Here is a 12,007-nt window from a genome sequence, read left to right as displayed (position 1 = left end):
CCATGAACTCTCAACAGTAACAATAATACTAGTTGACATGCCAAAGTAGATGGAGGAAATTCCATCAGATCTACTGCAAAATGAATAACTACAGGTGGTCAATGACTGCTGGGAAGGGGGAAATCAGTTTCCTCCAAGAACAAGCTCCAGCATAGTGTCAGCCCTGGACACATGTACATACAAAGAATGCTAAATAGACATGATAGGTTGTATATACAGAATATGTGTATTTATATATGTAACAATAATAATTGAGAGGCTGTGAATTTGGTAGGGGGTGGGACATGGGAGGAGTTGGAAGGGGGAAGACAGTAGCAGGAGTGATGTAGACATAGTCCTCATGTATGAGTGTCTCAAAAAGTGTTTTTTAGCCAGGCATTGGTGGTGCACGCCTTTAATCCCAGCACTCGGGAGGCAGAGGCAGGCGGATCTCTGTGAGTTCGAGGCCAGCCTGGTCTACAGAGCTAGTTCCAGGACAACCTCCAAAACAATACAGAGAAACCCTGTCTCAAAAACCTTTTAAAAAAAAGTGTTTTTTAAAGTAAGCTAAGAAAAAAATAGAAAATAAAATATATACATAATCTTTTACAGAATATAACTTATAGTAACTACTCTATGAACTATTGGTACAAATACAGTTCTGTTAGACAGTCTCCTGTGTATTTGTGTGCTCTAGTACTTTCTAGAATACTTATTTCAGTAAGTTTTCTGAAGAAATCATTTGTTTAAAAAAAAAAGAGGTAGCAAAATTACCTTTTTTTGGTTAGGAGTTCTTGATTTTAAAACCTGAAAAGTTGCGATCATATAATGGTTAGAGGAGAGTGAAGAAAGTGGTTTTAGTAGTGTTACCACATATGTCATGGTAAGCGCTTATATAATTTAAGGCATATGTTGTGCAAACTGCTGCCTAGAAAAGCCACCCATCATCACAAGCTGATGCAGTCATAGACCAGAGCCTGGGTTCAGACATGGCCATATTACAGTTCCACAGTCCATACTCCTTAGCCTCCGATACTACATATACTTCAACCCTGTTTGTGCCACATCCAGCAATCTCCTACTTCTTAAGATTTGGGGAATAAAGAATAGGACAAAAAGGGAGAAAGGTCTGTAATAGTTCCCAAGTTAGAGGCAGCATAATAAAGGCCAGCAGTTAATTGTCTCTTCAATTATAGAAGTAGCACCGTCTCTTGTTTCTTCTCTCTACATCTTAGGAGTTCATCACATAAACTGTATTTCCAGAGCATCTCAGCTTTCCGGTATTACATGACAGCATCTTAACCTCAGGTTGCACATCATTTTCCATTACACTCCAACTGAGCATACAGCTTGGGTGCCTCCAGGATCCTTAGCAGTTTCTACCTAATGTTTCTGGCATTCTTATAGATGCAGGGAGTCTTCAACAATGATGGCGGTCTTGTTAAATAACTCCTTTCATTTCAAATGTCATTTATTCTTTGGCACTTTGTTTATCTTTAGTATCTTTATAAATTCCACCCTATATTAAAATATCTCTTTATCTTTACCAATATGTAGACTTTCTGAAGGCTTTAATTTTTTATATATATTTTAAGATTTGCAGTGAAATTTGTGATGGAAACTTTGCTGTGGATAAATTAGAAATAATTATGTTTAGCTTTGAAATTGGTTTACTTAACTATATTTAAATATGAGTCTAAGAGATTTAAAATTGCTTATTTCTTCATAATGAAAATAATTTCAACAAATTAAGTCTCGTGTACTCTTTTTTGAGTTCTTTGATAGTTGTAGGTTTGGTTGGTTTTAGCTTTGGTTGGTTGGTTGGTTGGTTTGTTTGAGACCTCAAAACAGTGATAGCTGGTTCTGTGTTATGGGTTCCAGACAGCCAGGGCCACATTGAACCCGCTAGCACTCTTTGTTGTTGTTTTTGGATTTTTCTTTTCAAGAGAGTTTCCCTGTGTAACAGAGCCCTGGCTGTCCTGGAACTCGCTCTGTACACCAGGCTGGCCTCAAACTCGCACAGATCTGCCTGTCTCTGCCTCCTGTGTGCTGGGATTAATGGGCTGAGGCACCCCATTCATGTACTCTAAGAGCAGAGCTCCAGTCCTGCAGTCATCTTCCCAGCACTATTCACTTTTGTTTGTTTTTGAGGTAGGCTTCATTGTGTTGCCCAGGCTTGCCCTTGAGCTTGTGGGCTCAGATGATCCTCCCACCTCAACCTCTGAAGTAGCTAAGAATGGAATAGTTTTTGAAGTAATTTAAGCCTAGAAAAGTATAGAGGCAGTCCCTCTGTACAGAGAACCATCATGCACTTGAACTGACTCAGTCTCCCTTGCCTGTCACACCACAGCCAGTCTATAAAGTCCATTTCAGCCTTCTAGCGTATATTTATTTCCCATATGTCTTTCATTGCCTCCTACTTTCCAACAAGACTTCTTTAGTTTGGGACTTTTTTATTTTTATTTTTTATTTTGGTTTTTCGAGACAGGGTTTCTCTGTGGCTTTGGAGGCTGTCCTAGAACTAGCTCCTGTAGACCAGGTTGGTTTTGAACTCACAGAGATCTGCCTGCTTCTGCCTCCTGAGTTCTGGGATGAAAGGCATGCACCACCACCACCTGGCTAGTTTGGGACTTATAATTTACCTCTAAACTATCTAAACATAATTTGCTTGCCCTTTCCCTGTATAAAATTTTTCATGGTTTTCCTTAGGTTTTAGGATTAATTATGCTGCTGTGGTTGTGTGTGTGTGTGTGTGTGTGTGTGTGTGTGTGTGTGTGTGTGTGTGTTTTAAGATCCATTTTACTTATCTGATAAGTAAATGGGACTAATGCCATCTATTCCATGGATTTGTCAGTGGGGGTAAATCAGCACTCTCAATGATAATATTTGAGCAGTGCTTTAGTGCTTTCAAGAGGTGTTTCGTTCTCTCTCTTCTCTCTCTCTCTCTCTCTCTCTCTCTCTCTCTCTCTCTCTCTCTCTCTCTCTCTCTCTTTCTTTGCCTTTAACTGTATAGTATATAAGTAGGGGGGTATATATCTGATCCTTTCTTGAGTGCCAAGTTTACCTTTCTATGATTAAATCAATTTAAGTGGTTCATTAGCAGCCTCAAATTCATGAAGTTTAAACCATACCTATTGTCACCTGCCAAACCAAATCTGGTATTGCTTTACCAAACTTGACTGCAGTTACTATAATCCTTTATGTAATCCTGTGAAGTGGAGAACCATGATTCTTTGTTTCTCTTCACTTCCTGTATTTTCAGTAATCAAGTTTCAATGACTGTACTTCTCCAGTGCATCTAGAATTATCTAGTCACTAGTTTTCTCCTAGTCTCTCCTGTATAGTGAGATATACCCTTTGCATTATTTTTCAAAAACAGAAACCTAAAAATGCTATTCTTAAAAGCTTTTATTGCTCTCTAGTTGTCACAAAATAAAAGTCCAAGTTCCCTGGGATGGAATTTGGAGCCTACATTTCTCACAGGTAGAATATGGTGGAAGTCACATTTCTGTGTTTCTTTGTTATTTGCTCTGGGTGGTATGCTTCCCCACCATCTCTTTATGTAAGCAAATGTTCTGGCCTGGCTTTTGAACTCAGAGCAACCATCTGTTTTATTCTATAAAATTTCTTCCCAACTCTATTGCTCTCTTTTGTACTCACGAAGTCACTAGTCCTCCATATATATTCCCATAGCGCTCTTTAAAATTTTATACCTGAGATCGATGTTATATTTTTAAAAACTAGACAATGAGAAGTGTATAAAAATTTAAAAATGTGAATTTTGCTATTTTAGATTATAATCCCATCCAACTTTTCATTTGTCCTACATTTCTTGAGTAAATAAATAGCTGTGTGTAGAATTACTGGGTCATTATCACATGTCTAGTTACTTTAGTTTGGATACTGGTATCATACTACATTGTTGATTACCTGATCTTCGTGTTTTCCATTTGAAGAGTTATATGGTTTTTCTTTAAATAATGGTGAAATTTGTTATGGGTGGCAGGTGACTTGGAAAACTTGCTGACCAGTTTGAGGCTTGTTTACGTGCTTCGTGAGGATGGATGGCCTTTCTTTAGACTTGTCTTCCTTGGTCTCCACTCTAGCCTGTCAGAACTAGAGGCCTCCTCCAGGGCATCCCAACCTTACCAGCTTATCCTTTGTCTGACTTGGTATGGTGATTCATAAGAACAGCTTAGTCTTGTAAAGGGAACAGGGATTTCTGGAGCTCTTTTTCAATGTAACTCTAATCTTTCTGTTGCTCTGCTCCACAAATCTGTTTCCCTGAACATTAATCTTTTTTCTTTCTTTAACTTAGTGACACTTCTGTGTTATGCTTGGGTTCTTCCACTGCATATAGTAGTCTGGAACGTAACTTTTACTTGGTTGTGACAATTTCTAAGTTTGTAGCCTTAGCTGGTCTTGAAATCATCATCCTTCTGCTTGTTGTCAGGTAGCTATAGTGTGTGTGTGTGTGTGTGTGTGTGTGTGTGTGTGTGTGTGTGTGTGTGTGTATTTTGTCCAGTTTTTGTTTGTTTTCTGGATGGATAGTTTGGGACCATTTACTCTGTTATAATAATAATAATAATGTCTACCTAAGGACTGTCATTTAATTTGAACAATTTTCACCTGGACAATATTTATTTAAGCACATATAAGATTGTTCTGTTTCGGCTGGGCGGTGGTGGCGCACGCCTTTAATCCCAGCACTCAGGAGGCAGAGGCAGGCGGATCTCTGTGAGTTAGAGGCGGGGCTGGACAGACAGCCTCCAAAACAATACAGAGAAACCCTGTCTCGTAAAAACCAAAAAAAAAAAAAAAGAATTTATGAGAAGTTTTTTTTTTCTCAGATGTGGAATATTTGCATCAACTCACCATCAGTTTTATGTTGTTTTAAGCAAGCAGTAGATTTGCTGCTGAAGAGTGGTTGTTTTAATTATAGCAGCATGTTAGAAATGACTTGTTTCTCTTAAGTGTTGATACAGTGAAAAATTTTAATTTATCCTAAATACTGTCATTTTAATTTAATGGATAGAGTTGGTGTCTTTGAGTTACTAATTTGATGTAGATTTCTTTGTTGTATGATGCTTCAAAAACCCAACATTTAAAAATATTTGTATTTTTTAAATAAAACTGACAGTAAAAAGATTCTGAAATAATTGAAACTGAAATAGTTGAGGGACCATGTATATGATTCTAGAACAAAAGGCACAAATAAGAGTAAAAAACAGAAAATAGATTAGTGTGAAATTCATTGTCCAACTTAATAGGAGTTCAATAAAAAGAGCATGAAATATCATAAACCCCATTAACATATTAAGGAAACAAAGTATGACCATTCCAGATCTACACAAATATTGAACAGGCCAACTGCTCAATACAGTGATATAGGTTCACATGCTTATGGAAAGTATATTTTGAAAGTTTAGAACCTAGTTTAAAAAAAAAAAGAAAAAGAAAGGTCTGATATTGATGGGGGAGGGACAAATAAAAATCTGCAAATAGAAGTGCCACTGAGAGTGAGAGGTATTTTGCTCACTGTTAGAACACTTACCTAGCATGCACAAGACCCCACACTCTGTTTCAAACACACACACACACACACACACACACACACACACACACACACACACACACACGTTTTAAAATCCTGGAAGAGAAGTTACCATTTTCTTGAGTGGTGTAGCCATTGATAAATTTATGTGTTCCAATAAAAAACCCTCCAACTTACACTCATTCAAATAATCATAACTAAACTTAGGGTGGGTTTTCAGTGGAAGGGAAGATGTGCAAACTATAATGCACTAGTGATTAATCCGGTTACCAATAATGCATCAGTGTTGCATTAAGGAAAGAAATAAAAGGTACTTTCCCTTTGAGTTGTTTAAGATCCAGTCCAGACTTGAATCCTCTACTTCGTATTCCCTGTCTGTTATATGAGTCTGAATCTGTGCCTGCCTGAGATCTGACTTAAGCTGTTTTGAACCTCTCTGTCCCTATGTCTTTATGTATCTGTCCCCATGTGTATCTGTCTGTTGTATGCGCTGTGTGTATGAATATGTGGTGTCTGTGAGTGGTGTTACTGTCCCTAATAAGGGGCTTTGCTCTGTATTTATTGAACAGCATAGAAAACACCGACATGGAGAAGGAATGGGATCTTTACAGAAATCTTTAACAGAGTTTTACAAGGCATTAAGTCGATGGTTCCAACTGATCCCTACAAAGCAGATAATAAACATCATTGTATATCAACCAGTAACCATAAATGGTTGCTTTCAACCTTTATGGTAAGTTTTAGGAAGTTGCTTTCAACTTCTGTATCTGCTGCTTTTGGCAAAGATATACCTGTATTATCTGGGTCAAGGGCATGGGACAGTACATAGGATTGTAGCTATGCGACATCTTAGGTTATAAAAGTTGGCTTCATGGGAAATCCAGAACAAGTAAGGTTGATTGTTCAGTTGTTCTCTTAAAGGCAGGTTAAACAAACACACTGAGTACACAGTAGGCTAGAAGTCTTAAGCCTTACATGACTTCAAAATATACTTATTAACTTTGGCTGTGAGATTCAGCAAAAGTTCCAGTCTCTTAGAATGTAAAAGATATTTTCAAAATCACCATAAGAAAGGGCATTAAAATGTGTAATTGGTGAAAACAGCCAAATTTTAGTATTGTCAAAGACAAAGAATGTACTGAGACATAGTAGCATATGATTGTAATACCGTTTTGGGAGGTAGAAGCAGGAGAATCACAGATTTGAAGCTGACCTGGGTTACATAGTGAGACACCTAACACACACACACACACACACACTGTAGGGCGAGGTGCAAAGCCTTTAAGATACAGTGGGAAATATATTGCTTTAAGCATGTGTAGCAGAATTTAACTTAGGGCCTTTTTCAAAATTGGCTTGTTCTTAGCAGAGTCTTCAGGGACTGCTTTTGTTTTTTCCTTTTTCGTAAGTCTCCCAACACTATTAAATTTTAGACATTACTTTGAAAAATAAAATTAGCTTTAAAACCACTTAGATGTGGAGAATGTCCTAGGAAAGTGACCACAGAATGCATGATTACCACCTTAAATGTGACTCTGGTAAATTAATCACTCATTTTCTTTTTAGAAACTAGCACATTAGCCAAGCATACTAGCTATTCACAAACCTGAATGGTTAAATATCAACTAGCTTAGCTTCTCATACATAGAAAGAATCAAATGTTCCTGGTCACTGCAATTACAATATGGCAGTGGGCTACCATCAAGCTTATATGTGAAAAAGAAATTTAAAAGTCCACTATCAAAAAGTAAGCAAAGTGGGTTTCTGAGCAGCAAAGTAATTTTCACAAAAACCAGAAAACTCAAAAGTTCTTGTTGAACTTTTTGCATCTAACTGTAGTAGTATTAACAAATTAAGTTGCAGGATTATAGATGATTGAAAGAGAAGTGATGTTAACAGACTTATTGTTGACAAGATGGATAGCTGCCACAAAAGACACTGTGTTGGCTAGTTTTATATCAACTTGACATAAGATAGAGTGAGTCAGTTGAGAAAGTAGCTCCATAAGTCCTGCCTATAGGCAAGCCTATGTAGAGCATTTCCTTATGGTTGGTGTATGTGGGAGAGTTTCTTATACAGCACATTGCAAGTGGTATATAAGAAAGACTGAGCAGGACATGAGTAAGCCAATAAGCAACGTTCCTCCATGGCTTCTGCTTTAGTTCCTGCCATGGATTCCTTCCATCACTTTATTCAATGATGGACTGTGATATAGAAATGTAAGCAAAATAAACCCTTTCTTCCCCAAGTTGCCTTTGGTCGTGGTTTTTATCGTAACAATAGAAACCCAAAGACAGATAGATACATAACTATTAAATCCCAGCATAGGCATTACAGAAGAATAGGGTGGTATTAGCATACACTCATGCCATGTGGAGATAAAGTCAAGATAGCTTTGTAGTCTTTAAGAGCTGTGTGCTCAGCTGATCAGGATCCCAACCCAATGGGATTCAGCCCTCCCAGAGACTGCCAGCTTACAAGTCCCATTCTCCACCCATGGGACAGGCAAGGTGAGCATGGCCTGTCTCCAGCCTGCTATCTGGTGACCTGAGCAGAACCACCAGAGACCTGAGGACTGCACATGGTAGATCTGGATCCCAGCCCGACGGGATTCAGCCCACCCAGAGACTGCTAGCTTCCAAGTCCCATTCTATATCCACAGGACAGGTGAGGCTAGGGCCCAGCCTACCCAGAGTTTGCCAATGTCCCGATACTAGGACGGCCTCCATCAACACAAGAGGAAAGCCACCAGAGTATTGGACCTGCTCCCACCCACTAGAAAGGGGTCACATACCCACTAGGGGAGGAAGAGACTCCTCCTGCACCCACAGGAAGAAATGATTGGAAGAAAACAATACAAAAACACACCCACCAACAGAAAAACCAATATGACACCACCAGAAACTAGAGAATCTACACCCGCAAGACCTGAACAGCCCATTGCGGAGGAAGCAGATGAGAAAGACCTTAAAAACAACTTCATGAAAATGATAGAGGCCCTCAAAGAGGATATGAGAAAATCCCTTAAAGACATGGAAGAAAACACAAACCAAAAATGCATGAATTGCAAGAGATGGAGGAAAAAACAATCCAAGAAATGGAAGAAAAGACAAACCAAAAAAATTCAACAAATGCAAGAGAGGAAAAGACAAAGCAAAAATTACAAGAAACAACTCAAACAATGCAAGGGGTGAAAACTGAAATAGAGACAATTAAAAAAAAACAGTCTGAAGGAATGCTGGAAATAGAAAAGCTGGGCAAATGGTCAAGGACTACAGATACAAGCATAACCAACAGAATACAAGAGATGGAAGACAGAATCTCAGGTGTTGAAGATACACTAGGGGAAATAGATTCATCGACCAAAGAAAATCTTAAGTTCAACAAATTCCTGACACAAAATATCCAGGAAATATGGGACACCTTGAAAAGACCAAACCTGAGAATAATAGGTATAGAAGAAGGTGAAGAAATCATCTCAAAGGGGCAGAAAACATATTCAACAAAATCGTAGAAGAAAACTTTCCCAACTTAAAGACATGCCAATGAAAGTACAAGAAGCCTACAGACCACCAAAGAGAGTGGACCACAAAAGGAAGTAAAAGCCCCGAACATACAGAATAAAGAAAGAATATTAAGAGCAGCAAAGGAAAAAGGACAAGTAACATACAAAGGCAAACCTATCAGAATCATACCTGACTTCTCCATGGAAACTCTGAAAACCAGAATGTCCTGAATAGATATTCCACCAACACTAAGAGACCACGGATGCCAGCTCAGACTGCTATACCCAGCAAAGCTTTCAATCACTATAGATGGAGAAAACAAGATATTCCATGACAAAACCAGATTTAAACAATACGTATCCACTAACCCAGCCCTACAGAAAGTTATGGAAGTAAAACCCCAACCCAAGGGAGTTAACTACAACTAGAAAAACATACACAATAGATAATCCCACCTTACCAACAGCCAAAAAGAAAAGAAGTGGAAACCCACATATAATTCCACCACCATCAACTATTCCAAAACAAACAAGAATGAACAATCAATGGTCAGCAATATCCCTCAATATTAATGGTCTTAACTCGCACATAAAAAGACACATGCTAACAGACCGGATTTGAACACAGAACCCATCCTTCTGCTACATACAAGAAACACACCTCAGCCTCAAAGACAGACATTACACCTCACAGTTAAGGGTTGGGAAAAGATTTCCAATCAAATTGACCCAAGAAACAAGCAGGGGTAGCAATCCTAATATCTAACAAATTATATTTTAAAATAAAATCAATCAAAAGAAATGAAAGAGGATACTTTGTACTCATCACAGGAGAAATCCACCACAATGAAGTTTCAATTTTGAACATCCATGCTACAAATACAAAGGCACCCACACTCATAAAAGAAACATTACTACAATTCAAATCACATATAAAGCCCCACACACTTATAGTGGGAGACTTCAACATCCTGCTCTCACGACTAGACAGGACTACCAGACAGAAACTTGACAAAGAAACAAAGGAACTAATAGAAGTTATGACCCAATTGGAATTAACAGGCATCTATAGAACATTCCACTCAAATAAAAAAGAATATACTTTCTTCTCAGCACCACATGGAACCTTCTCAAAAATCAACCACATACTTGGCAAATATCAAACCTCAACGGGTACAAAAAAATTGGAATAACTCCATGCACCTTATGAGACCATGCATTAAAATTAGAATTCAACAACAACACAAATTGCAGAAACCCTACAAACTCATGGAAGTTGAATAATGCACAACTGCACCATTCCTTGGTCAAAGAAGAAATAGAAAAAGACTTCCTAGAATTAAATGAGAATGAAGACACAACATACCCAAATTATGAGACATTTTGAAAGCAGTGCTATGAGGGAAGTTCATGCCCACATGAAGAAACTGGAGAATAGTTACACTAGAAAATTAACAGCACAACTGAAAGCTCTAGAACACAAAGAAGCAAATTCACTCAGGAGGAGTAGATGCCAGGAAATAATCAAATTGAGGGCTGAAAGGAATAAAGCAGAAACTAGGAAAACAATACAAAAAAAAGCAATGTAATGAAGAGTTGGTTTTTTGAGAAAATCAAAAAGATAGGCAAACCTTTATCCAAACGACAGAGTGTGAATATGCAAATGAACAAAATCAGAAATGTAAAGGGGGATATAACAGTAGACACTGAGGAAACCCAGAGAATCATCAGGTCATACTTTGAAAACCTGTACTCCACAAAATTTGAAAATCTGAAGGAAATGGACAATTCTCTGGGTAGATGTCACTTTCCAAAATTAAATCAAGAACAGAAAGGCAATTTAAATAGACCTATAACCCCTAAGGAAATAGAGGCAGTCATCAAAAGTTTCCCAACCAAAAAGAGCCCAGGGCCGGATGACCTCAGTGCACAATTCTACCAGAAATTCAAAGAGTGGCTTATACCAATTCTCAAAGTATTCCATACAATAGAAGCAGAAGGGTCTTTGCCAAACTCTTTCTATGAGGCTTTAACAACCTTGATACCCAAAACACACAAAGACACAACTAAGAAAGAGAACTTCAGACCAAAATCCCTCATGAACACTGATGCAAAAATACTCAATAAAATACTGGTAAATCAAATCCAAGAACACATCAGAAAACACATCCACCATGATCAAGTAGGCTTCATCCCAGGCATGCAGGATTGGTTCAACATAGGAAAATCCATCAATGTAATCCACCATATAAACAAGCTGAAAACAAAAATCACATCATCTCACTGGATGCTGAAAAATCCTTTGACAAAATTCAACACCCCTTCATGATAAAGGTCTTAGAGAAATCTGGGATAACAGGAACTTAAGCTCAACACAATAAAAGCTATATACAGCAAACCAATAGCCAACATCAAACTAATGGACAGAAACTCAGCACGATTCCTCTAAGATCAGGAATAAGACAAGACTGTCCACTCTCTCCATTCCTCTTCAATATTGTACTTGAAGTTCTAGCTAGAGCAATAAGACAACAAAAGGAGATCAACGGGATACAAATTGGAAAGGAAGAGGTCAAACTTTCACTATTTGCAGATGATATGATAGTTTACATAAGTGACCCAAAAAAACTCTACCAGGGAACTCCTGCAGCTGATAAATACTTTCAGCTAAGTGGCAGGATACAAGATCAAGTCAAGAAAATTATTAGCCCTACCATATACAGATGATAAAAGGGCTGAGAAAGAAATCAGAGAATCATCGCCCTTTACAATAGCAACAAACAACATAAATTACCCTGGGGAAACGCTAACCAAACAAGTGAAAGACCTGTATCACAAGAACTTTGAGTCTTTAAAGAAAGAAAGAAGATACCAGAAGATGGAAAGATCTCCCATGCTCTTGGATAGGTAGGATCAACATAGTAAAAATGACAATCTTACTGAAAGCAATATACAGATTCAATGCAATC

The 12,007-nt window shown here is 38.0% G+C and overlaps 1 protein-coding gene across 3 annotated transcripts in view; it reads left to right on the top strand.

The window, feature by feature from the left end:
- Ric1 (RIC1 homolog, RAB6A GEF complex partner 1) overlaps window positions 1-12,007 on the top strand; it is an 89,333-nt gene that overhangs the window by 31,110 nt on the left and 46,216 nt on the right. Inside the window, exon 2 of one of the 3 annotated variants that reach the window (XM_040745755.1) lies at window positions 6,103-6,266. The exons of the other annotated variants lie outside the window; for them this stretch is intronic. The gene's annotated coding sequence lies outside the window, so the exon portion shown is untranslated. The remainder of the gene's footprint in view (window positions 1-6,102; window positions 6,267-12,007) is intronic. 3 annotated transcript variants of the gene reach the window in all.

The sequence above is a fragment of the Mesocricetus auratus genome, unplaced genomic scaffold, assembly GCF_017639785.1.
Source record: "Mesocricetus auratus isolate SY011 unplaced genomic scaffold, BCM_Maur_2.0 Super-Scaffold_4256, whole genome shotgun sequence".
Classification (NCBI taxonomy): Eukaryota; Metazoa; Chordata; class Mammalia; order Rodentia; family Cricetidae; genus Mesocricetus; species Mesocricetus auratus.
The sequence above is the reverse complement of the archived record's forward strand: the minus strand, read 5'-3'. Positions and strand labels throughout refer to the sequence as shown.